This window comes from Ranitomeya imitator, unplaced genomic scaffold (assembly GCF_032444005.1).
Source record: "Ranitomeya imitator isolate aRanImi1 unplaced genomic scaffold, aRanImi1.pri SCAFFOLD_1334, whole genome shotgun sequence".
NCBI classification, from domain to species: Eukaryota; Metazoa; Chordata; class Amphibia; order Anura; family Dendrobatidae; genus Ranitomeya; species Ranitomeya imitator.
Window position 1 is genome coordinate 6,657 of NW_027193335.1, and position 8,879 is coordinate 15,535.

Genomic DNA, 8,879 nt, shown 5'->3' on the forward strand with positions numbered 1-8,879 from the left:
ACGGATGTTTAGCGACCGTGGAGGTGCCACCCCCTGGGCTGACTCAACCCCCGTGGTGACCTATATCAGAGTACGGCAAAACACATCCGGTTAATTTCAAATCACCTCAGCTGGCGTCTTTCACCTGCGTGGCTGACTCGCGCGGAGGAAAATCATTTGCCACAGTTCAAGACACAGAGAAACACGGCACTTTAATAAACTATTACGAGACGCTCTGTTTGACTGCGGGAAACCCTTCGCAATGGAGCGGTGAGTAGAAGACATTTGTCGGCCACGTAGAGACACATGAATGTACCTTGTAGTGGAGTTGTACACTTGCTGGCAAGGTGACCGGTTTTATTGCTTGTGTCTCCCCCGCAGGCACCCACGGACACCACTTACATGCCCCGTGTGCCACAGGGTAACCAAATATATATCCACACATCTGAGAAGGGTATGCCTGAGGTCACACGGTGATTCGGAGATAAAAACCGCCATAGCCTCCGCAAAGTATCAACTTCGCTGTATCGCCAACAAGGGGACAACAATCCAATTCAGTGAGCTCAAGCCCCTCCAATCCTTGGAGGAGACTGTAGCCTTCTTAGAAGGTCGCGGCTTTTTGATAGCAAACAAGCCTAGGTTTGAGTCACAAATCACACCACTGACCTGTGAAGGGCCCGCTCAGGTACCAACTGACAATCCGGAGCTCCGCCCAGGCTCCATGCCAGAGCTAGATTCAGATGTGATGGATGTGCCTTTCCTTTTACGGCCGGGAGACAGTCTGGAGGGAGACCCGTGCCCCCCGCCAGAGCTAGATTCAGATGAGATGGATGTGCCTTTCCTTTTACGGCCAGTAGACAGTCGGGAGGGAGACCCATGCCCCACGCCAAAGCTAGATTCGGATGAGATGGATGTGCCTTTCCTTTTACGGCCGGTAGACAGTCGGGAGGGAGACCCGTGCCCTGAGCCTGACCACACAGGGAGCATTTCTGACCGCATAGGCAATGAGGAGGTCATGGATGGCAGCAATTTAAGTATCCAGAAAAGGGAATGGAAAGACAAAAACCGCACGGCTACCAAGGCCGCCGGATTGTACAAGCGTCACTCATTGAATCACCCCATGTTAAAGGGGTTCCACTCGTACCTAACAGTTACCCATGGGGTCCCAAACTGTCAACAGGAGGTATCAAACGTAGCACGGTTTCTATTTTTTGTGAACCCAAAATCTGTAACTCTGGAGTACCTCGTAAAACCAAACCAGGTTAATAATTTTTTTCAACAACTTGGAAAACTCCATCTATCGAGCCAGACCTCCCTCAAAATGTTGAAGCATATACGGAGATTTACCATGTATCAGATGAGGGCTACCAAACTGAGACTAGAGAATCCTCAACTTTATAAGGCATGCGAAGTGTTCATGAATTTTACAACAGACCTTCAGAAATCATTGTACAAGGGAGCCTGCCGAGAGTCTGTAAGTAAAAGGTACACCGTTCAAAAGAGCCAATATTCAGCGCATTGTTACCAAACCTTGGATGTTGGTTAATTGCCTTTATTTTTCCCCACAGGTACGATCTATTGATGAAGCCATCAAAGTCACCCAAGGACTGCCAGATTATACTGGAGGAGGCAAGGCCAACATTTCTAGCTAGCATCGAGGCTGTGACAGATGGCGGATCAGAAGTAGATCGCCGGGAAGTGGTACTGTACCTCGAGGCCCTTCTGATTCTAAAACATCTCCAAAGACCAGGTGTTGTTCGTAACATGACGGTAAGTCGTCGGGCCCTGTGGGTCAGCGGTATTTGCTGAACCGGTTCAATATTTTTCCACCTTTTTTTTTCACATCGTAGGTTTCAGAGTGGAATGAGAGGATCCATCACACGTACCAAGGAAGACGCAAGACAATTGTGGGTGTGAAGACTCACAAGTGCTCCACCTCTCAGGTAGCAACTTTTGTACTTTCAGAGGAAGAGGAATCGGTAAGCTTTTCTCAAAGCCAGGGAACCCAGGCAACCCCACTCATTGTGGGGAGCAAAACACTCTCTTGTCCCCATGTAAAACCTTTTGGAGGGGTGCCCCCAGACTGGAGAGTAACATATATATATATTTTTTTTCTTTTTCAGTGGTTCAATGCGTATGCGGAATATGTCAGACCGGTCTTTACCTTTGGCCGAAAGATTATCACAAACTTTTTCGTGACGTGTACCGGGAAGGTCATAAAAAATCCATCCATGAGACTCAGACGATACCATTCAAGGTAAGGTAGCCACAAGTCAAGTGACCCACAGCCATAAGTAGCAACCAGTACTAACAATGTGCTTTCCTCCGTAGCTACAACCTCCCAAACATCACCAGCCACCTTGTACGGCGGATTTGCGAGACATGGACTTTGTCACAATACACAGATTGCGAAAAGCGCTTGTTTGCACGCTACTTGGCACATACAAACGATGTGGCCGAGAGAGTTTACCGGGAGAAGACCCTGACCGATATGTGCCGTGCCCAAGAGCTAGTGTTCAACGCAGGAAATCATGAGGACGCAAAAATTATGTCGCCAGTAATGGCATCAACCAGTGAATTGGATAACGAGGTGGTAGACCTCACGGAAAGTGATACCGAGTCATCCGATTCTACTGAGGAGTATAGTCTCAAGAATATTCGGCTCATCCCAATCAGGAGAACAAAGCCCTTGTGAATATGTCAATTTTTATCTGACATTAATAAAATTATTCAAATGTACATTCATCTTTGCCTCTTTGACTTGCCTCACTTTTCTCCCACTTTGGGGACCCTTTCGGGGTACTCTGCAACATATTGAAGCCCCTCTTGGGTGGGGGGTAAGGGGAAATGTGATTTTTTTTTTTTCTCAGAAAATTGCCCAAAATTTTCCAAGTGTCAAGGACTCTTCCAGAAAAGCTTCCCCAGGCTTCTGGAAGTGTCCTCGGTACACCTCCAGCGGTTTCCCCCTGCCTGGAAGTCTGACACATGTCTGAAATTTTCAAAGTGTGAAAGTATGGTTTTTCACCCAAAATTCAACTTTCCGCCCATGAACCACAGACTTCACCCACACTTAGGTCACTGTCTTGGGGTACACCTCCAGTGCTATGTCACGGTCATCACTGTTGTCACAAAAAATTGACTTTTGTTTAGGCCAAGCAATTTGAGGACGGCACGGCAGCCAGCAGCCCGTACGGTACAGGGGTTGATCAGACCCCCGTACGTCCGGTTGTGGTCTCCGTGCCCCGAAGGGGTTCCCGCTTCTCGCCTGCACCAGGCACGGCAGCCAGCAGACCGTACGGTCCAGGGGTGGGTCAGACCCCCGTACGTCCGGTTGTAGTCTCCGTGCCCCGAAGGGGTTCTCGCTTCTCGCCTGCGGCAGGCACAGCAGCCCGTACGGTCCAGGGGTTGATCAGGCCCCTGTACGTCTGCCCGTGGTCTCCGTGAGTCTTTCGCCCCTATACCCAGGGACCACACCTATGGCCATTTAGCTCAGTTGGTTAGAGCGTGGTGCTAATAACACCAAGGTCGTGGGTTCGATCCCCGTACGGGCCAAGCACATCTACAAACGCCCCTATACCCAGATGACCAATTTGCACATCAGGGTCGCTGCGGACCTCCACCAGAGTTTCCTCTGGCTTCGTCCTGCCCAGGCATAGCTCACCATCTTTCGGGTCCTATCGCGCACTCATGCTCCACCTCCCCGACAGAGGCGGGCCGATGGTGCACCCGCCGTGTCAACCCCCCGGAGCGGGCGGCGGGATCCCACCTCGGCCGGAGCGCCCCGGCCTTCACCTTCATTGCGCCACAGGGTTTCACGTCGCAACGGGGGGAGTGACGATGGTAAACCCCATCAGGTGGGCCCAGGGCAGGTGAGTCTGGCCTTGGGGGGACGTAAGGGATAAAGGAGAAGAGACCATCAGGGCACGGAGCCTCAGGCCTCCCTCGTTGTCACCCTTGCGAGGGGACCCCAGCTGCGCCATGGAGGCGATAGATGGAGGGGCAACCCTCAGACAGGCATAGCCCCGGGAGCACCCCGGGGCCGCAAGGTGCGTTCGAAGTGTCGATGATCAATGTGTCCTGCAATTCACACTTAATTCTCGCAGCTAGCTGCGTTCTTCGACGCGCGCGCCGAGTGATCCACCGTTAAGAGTCGCGCTTTCTGGTTTGGGGACACTCGGAGGCGCCCCCCTTTTCACTCTCGTGTCAGCCGGCCGCAAAAGACTGGGATGCTTTGGAGGGTTGTTTTCAAATCTCGGCCCTGTTGCCCGGGCGCTCGGCCTCCCCGTCCCTCCCTCCAGCGGGGAGGAGAACAAAGGAGGGCTCGAGGCTTCTCAACCTACCGCCCAGACCCACATACCCCGGGGAGGGGTGTGTGAGCGCACAGGAGAATGGTACCCGGGACGGCCTTTCGCGTACGCGGGGGGCTTCTTATTTTTCCTCGGCAGGCAGCGGCAGGGCAACAATCGTCGGCGCGAGGCCGGGCGTCTTTTTCCTGGGCGACGGAGCGAGAGGGGCTCCCCGCACCCTCCCGACGTCGCCCGCCCGCTGTCCTCACGTGCCCTCACCGTCCCCACCCTGCGGAGCGCCCTGGCGAAGCAGAAAGAGACCTACCACCGCCCCCATCACGTTCGGTACCCTTCGGGGATTTGGCGGGCGGCTGGCCTCCTGATCTGCACCTCATCGGTATTTTTCACTCGCCCATTAAAGATCCTTCCACAGGTTCATCTAGGGAAACCTTGTTACGACTTTTACTGTCTCTAGATAGTCAAGTTCGATCGTCTTCTCGGCTCTCCACCATGGGTCTTGGCCGAACCCGGCGGGGCCGATCCAAGGACCTCACTAAACCATCCAATCGGTAGTAGCGACGGGCAGTGTGTACAAAGGCCAGGGACTTAATCAATCGAGGGAGAGAAGCCAGATAGGAAGCCCCGCAGCGGGAAGGGCACCCGGAGGAAGGGAAATCCTCCTCGTCGTCCGTGCCGGCAGGCGGGCATCCCGGGGCGTCACCTTCCGGAGGAAAACAGGAGCCTGAACGGCGAGTGCAGTGCCACTGGGGAGATCGTGCACGCTGTACGGTGCGAGGCGGCCGATGCGGAGGGTGTCTGGAAAAAAACCCACCTTGCACGGAGAGGGCGAGGTGACTGGCCTCCGGAGGACACCACGGCTCCCCTGCCTCGTGACCCACCGCTCCCGGGGCGACACACAGAGTCGCTGCTGGGGAGAGGGGCCAGGGCGGTGGGGGGCCTATGCGGCGCCACCATCTGGCTTAGACCCGGCCTCCCGATCGGAGGGCATCTGTTGTAAAAACCACCCCTTGCACGGGGAGGGCCGTAGGTGACTGGCCTTCGGAGGACGCCACGGCCACCCTGCCTCGTGACCCACCGCTCCCGGGGCGACACACAGAGTCGCTGCTGGGGAGAGGGGCCAGGGCGGTGGGGGGCCTATGCGGGGCCTCCGTCTGGCTTAGACCTGCCTCCGCCGCGGGGGGTCCTCGACCCACCGGCGGACGGGCGCGAGGAGTGGGAGAGGGGGGCTGGCCGTCGGGGTCCACCGCGGCTCAGGCGCAGAGCCCGCCAGCGACGCGGAGGTCGCACGGGGGGCGCAGTTGGCCTGGCCGTGTCGGCGTCGCCCTATGGCGTAGTCCCTCGTCCCGGGCTCTTGCCCGTAACCTCAAAGGAGCCCCAACCGAGCGGCGTCTCCCCCCCAAAGCCGTGCCTCCGCTGTTGAGAACAGAAGAAGCCCGGGGCGGCAGTTCGCCGGGTACTCCCCTTCGCCAAAACTCTTTTTGCCCCACTCGTCTCTCCCTTTTCCATCCTCCCTTCTCGCTCTGGGGCGTCCGCTTGGTCTCTCTCTCTCTCTCTCGCTCTCTCCCTCTCGCGCTCCCTTCCGAGCCGCCTCGGAGGACGTCGGACGAGCGGGGAAGGCGACGGCGTTCGGCCGGGCACACCACGCGGTGAGAACCCACTCCGCCTGCCTCCCCACGCGTCTGTCGTCCCCCCACTATCGTAGGGGCTCGGGAAAAGACTGGAGAACGCGGAGCTCGGCGGTGGCGTGGAAGCGCCACCCACCGCCGCCGCTCTCGCCGATGCCCACCGCGGAGGCCGCCCATCGGACGCTGGGTGGGGGTCGGCACGGGCCTCCGCGGGCGAGCTGCGCATCTGGAAGTCAAAGGGCCGCCCTCGGAGAAGATCGTTGTGCTACCCCGCGCGGGGAGCGATTCGGACGACGGGCCCCCACGCCGAGGTGGGTGGGCGCCCCGCCATTCGCCCGCGCGGGTCGTCGGACCCCTGCCGTACCACAGTTCGGGTCAAACTCCCCCTCTGCACGGCAGCCACCGTCCTGCGAACGGGAGGCGACTGCCGGCGTGCACGCCCAAGGATGCGTGCCTGAATCCCGGGGGGGTAAAAGAGGAAGGAGACCGCCCGCCTTAGACCGACGCGGGCTCCAAAGCCCGGGCCGAGCGAGCGGCACCACCTCCCCACCCGGGAGCGCTGAGCCAAATCGATCGGAGGAAGAGCCGGTGGGGGGCATGGGTGAGAAACCCCACCCGCTGCCATCCTTCCCCTCGGGGAGACGGGGAAGAAACATGCCCGATAGTCCTGGAGGTCCCTCTCCGACACGCTACGGGCGCCCTCGAGACGGAATCCGGGTCACAGTGCGATTCTCTCATAGGTCTCCCCGGTGGCGTGGAAGCGGGAGACATCCGACACAGAGAAACGCCAAGCCTGCTCTGAGGGGACCGAGTCAGGGGGTGCAATCCGCCCTCCTGGAGCCCTCCTCGGGACGAAGACTCCAGATCTGCCTCCCTTCTGACATCCGTCACCCTCGGAGAACCAGAACACGCTTGGGGAGGGTCCGTTCAGGCTCAGGCGACCCGGGAAACGCGTCTCTGACTTGGGGCAGACGACCGGCAAGAGTCCCCCTGGAGCCGCGGAAGCCTGGTGTCGACGCGAGGGCGGACTTCCATGCAAACAGGGGGGTACTCGCCAAACCGCCTACCCGACTTGAGGAACCACGAAAACATCGGAAATCAGTCGGGCCCGAGAGGTACCCCTCTCTCCTATATCCTGCAGCTGGTGTGCAAAAGTGGGTATTTGCATGGCGAAACACCGACCCACACTTTAAGGGAGCGAAGCCGAAAAGTGTCCGACTTCCTGGAGCTGTGCGGCGGATCCGGCGGCCAGAAATTCCTCATTCCGGTTCTATTTTTTTTTTTTTCGATTTTGCGAAATTTGGCGGCCAGGCGGCGTAGCTGGGGCCTGGACTAGCCCGAAACACCTGGAGCCGGCGAGCGGAACGAATTTCCCAACGTTCTGCGGCTCCCGGAAGCCAAAAACGCATCGCCGAAAAATTTCAAAGTCCCAAGGACTCGTTCTTGAAAATCGATCCGGGGGCCATGGAAGTGTCCTCGGTACAGCTTCAGAGCTTTCCCCCCGCCTGGAAGTCTGAAAGTTCTATGTTTGTTCTAAGTGGAAAATCGCGTTTTTTTCAGTGTTCCACCCATCAGACCCAAACTTTGCCCACGCTTAGGTCTCTGTCTCGGGGTGCTTTACAACATATTGACGCCCCTTTAGGGTGGAAGTAGGGGAAAGGGGTCATTTTTCACAAAATCGGAAATTTCTCAAAATATTTCTAAGTGTCAAGGACACTTTTGGAAAATCTTCCCCAGGCTCCTGGAAGCCTCCTCGGTACGCCTACTGCGGTTTCTCCCTGCCTGGAAGTCTGACACTTGTCTGAAATTTTTAGAGTATGAAAATGCGGTTTTTCACCCAAAATTCGACTTTGCGCCCATGACTCGCAAACTTCACCCACATTTGGGCGACTGTCCTGGGGTACCTCACAACATATTGACGCCCCCCTGGCGTGGAAGTAGGGGAAACGTGTCAATTTTCACAAAATCGTGATTTTTTCAAAATATTTCTAAGTGTCAAGGACACTTTTGGATAATCTTCCCCAGGCTCCTGGAAGCCTCCTCGGTACGCCTCCTGCGGTTTCTCCCTGCCTGGAAGTCTGACACTTGTCTGAAATTTTTAGAGTATGAAAATGCGGTTTTTCACCCAAAATTCGACTTTGCGCCCATGACTCGCAAACTTCACCCACATTTGGGCGACTGTCCTGGGGTACCTCACAACATATTGACGCCCCCCTGGCGTGGAAGTAGGGGAAACGTGTCAATTTTCACAAAATCGTGATTTTCTGAAAATATTTCTAAGTGTCAAGGACACTTTTGGATAATCTTCCCCAGGCTCCTGGAAGCCTCCTCGGTACGCCTCCTGCGGTTTCTCCCTGCCTGGAAGTCTGACACTTGTCTGAAATTTTTAGAGTATGAAAATGCGGTTTTTCACCCAAAATTCGACTTTGCGCCCATGACTCGCAAACTTCACCCACATTTGGGCGACTGTCCTGGGGTACCTCACAACATATTGATGCCCCCCTGGCGTGGAAGTAGGGGAAACGTGTCAATTTTCACAAAATCGTGATTTTTTCAAAATATTTCTAAGTGTCAAGGACACTTTTGGATAATCTTCCCCAGGCTCCTGGAAGCCTCCTCGGTACGCCTCCTGCGGTTTCCCCCTGCCTGGAAGTCTGACACTTGTCTGAAATTTTTAGCGCATGAAAACGCGGTTTTTCACCCAAAATTCGACTTTGCGCCCGTGACTCGCAAACTTCACCCACATTTAGGCGACTGTCCTGGGGTACCTCACAACATATTGACGCCCCCCTGGCGTGGAAGTAGGGGAAACGTGTCAATTTTCACAAAATCGTGATTTTTTCAAAATATTTCTAAGTGTCAAGGACACTTTTGGATAATCTTCCCCAGGCTCCTGGAAGCCTCCTCGGTACGCCTCCTGCGGTTTCCCCCTGCCTGGAAGTCTGACACTTGTCTGAAATTTTTAGCG

At 55.9% G+C, this 8,879-nt stretch overlaps 1 non-coding gene across 1 annotated transcript; it reads right to left on the minus strand.

The window, feature by feature from the left end:
• Positions 1 to 3,979: 3,979 nt before the first annotated feature.
• Positions 3,980 to 4,131, minus strand: LOC138653073 (5.8S ribosomal RNA). Its single transcript, XR_011315715.1, has one exon. It is a non-coding gene; the product is annotated as a 5.8S ribosomal RNA (ribosomal RNA).
• Between the last annotated feature and the right edge of the window lie 4,748 nt (positions 4,132 to 8,879).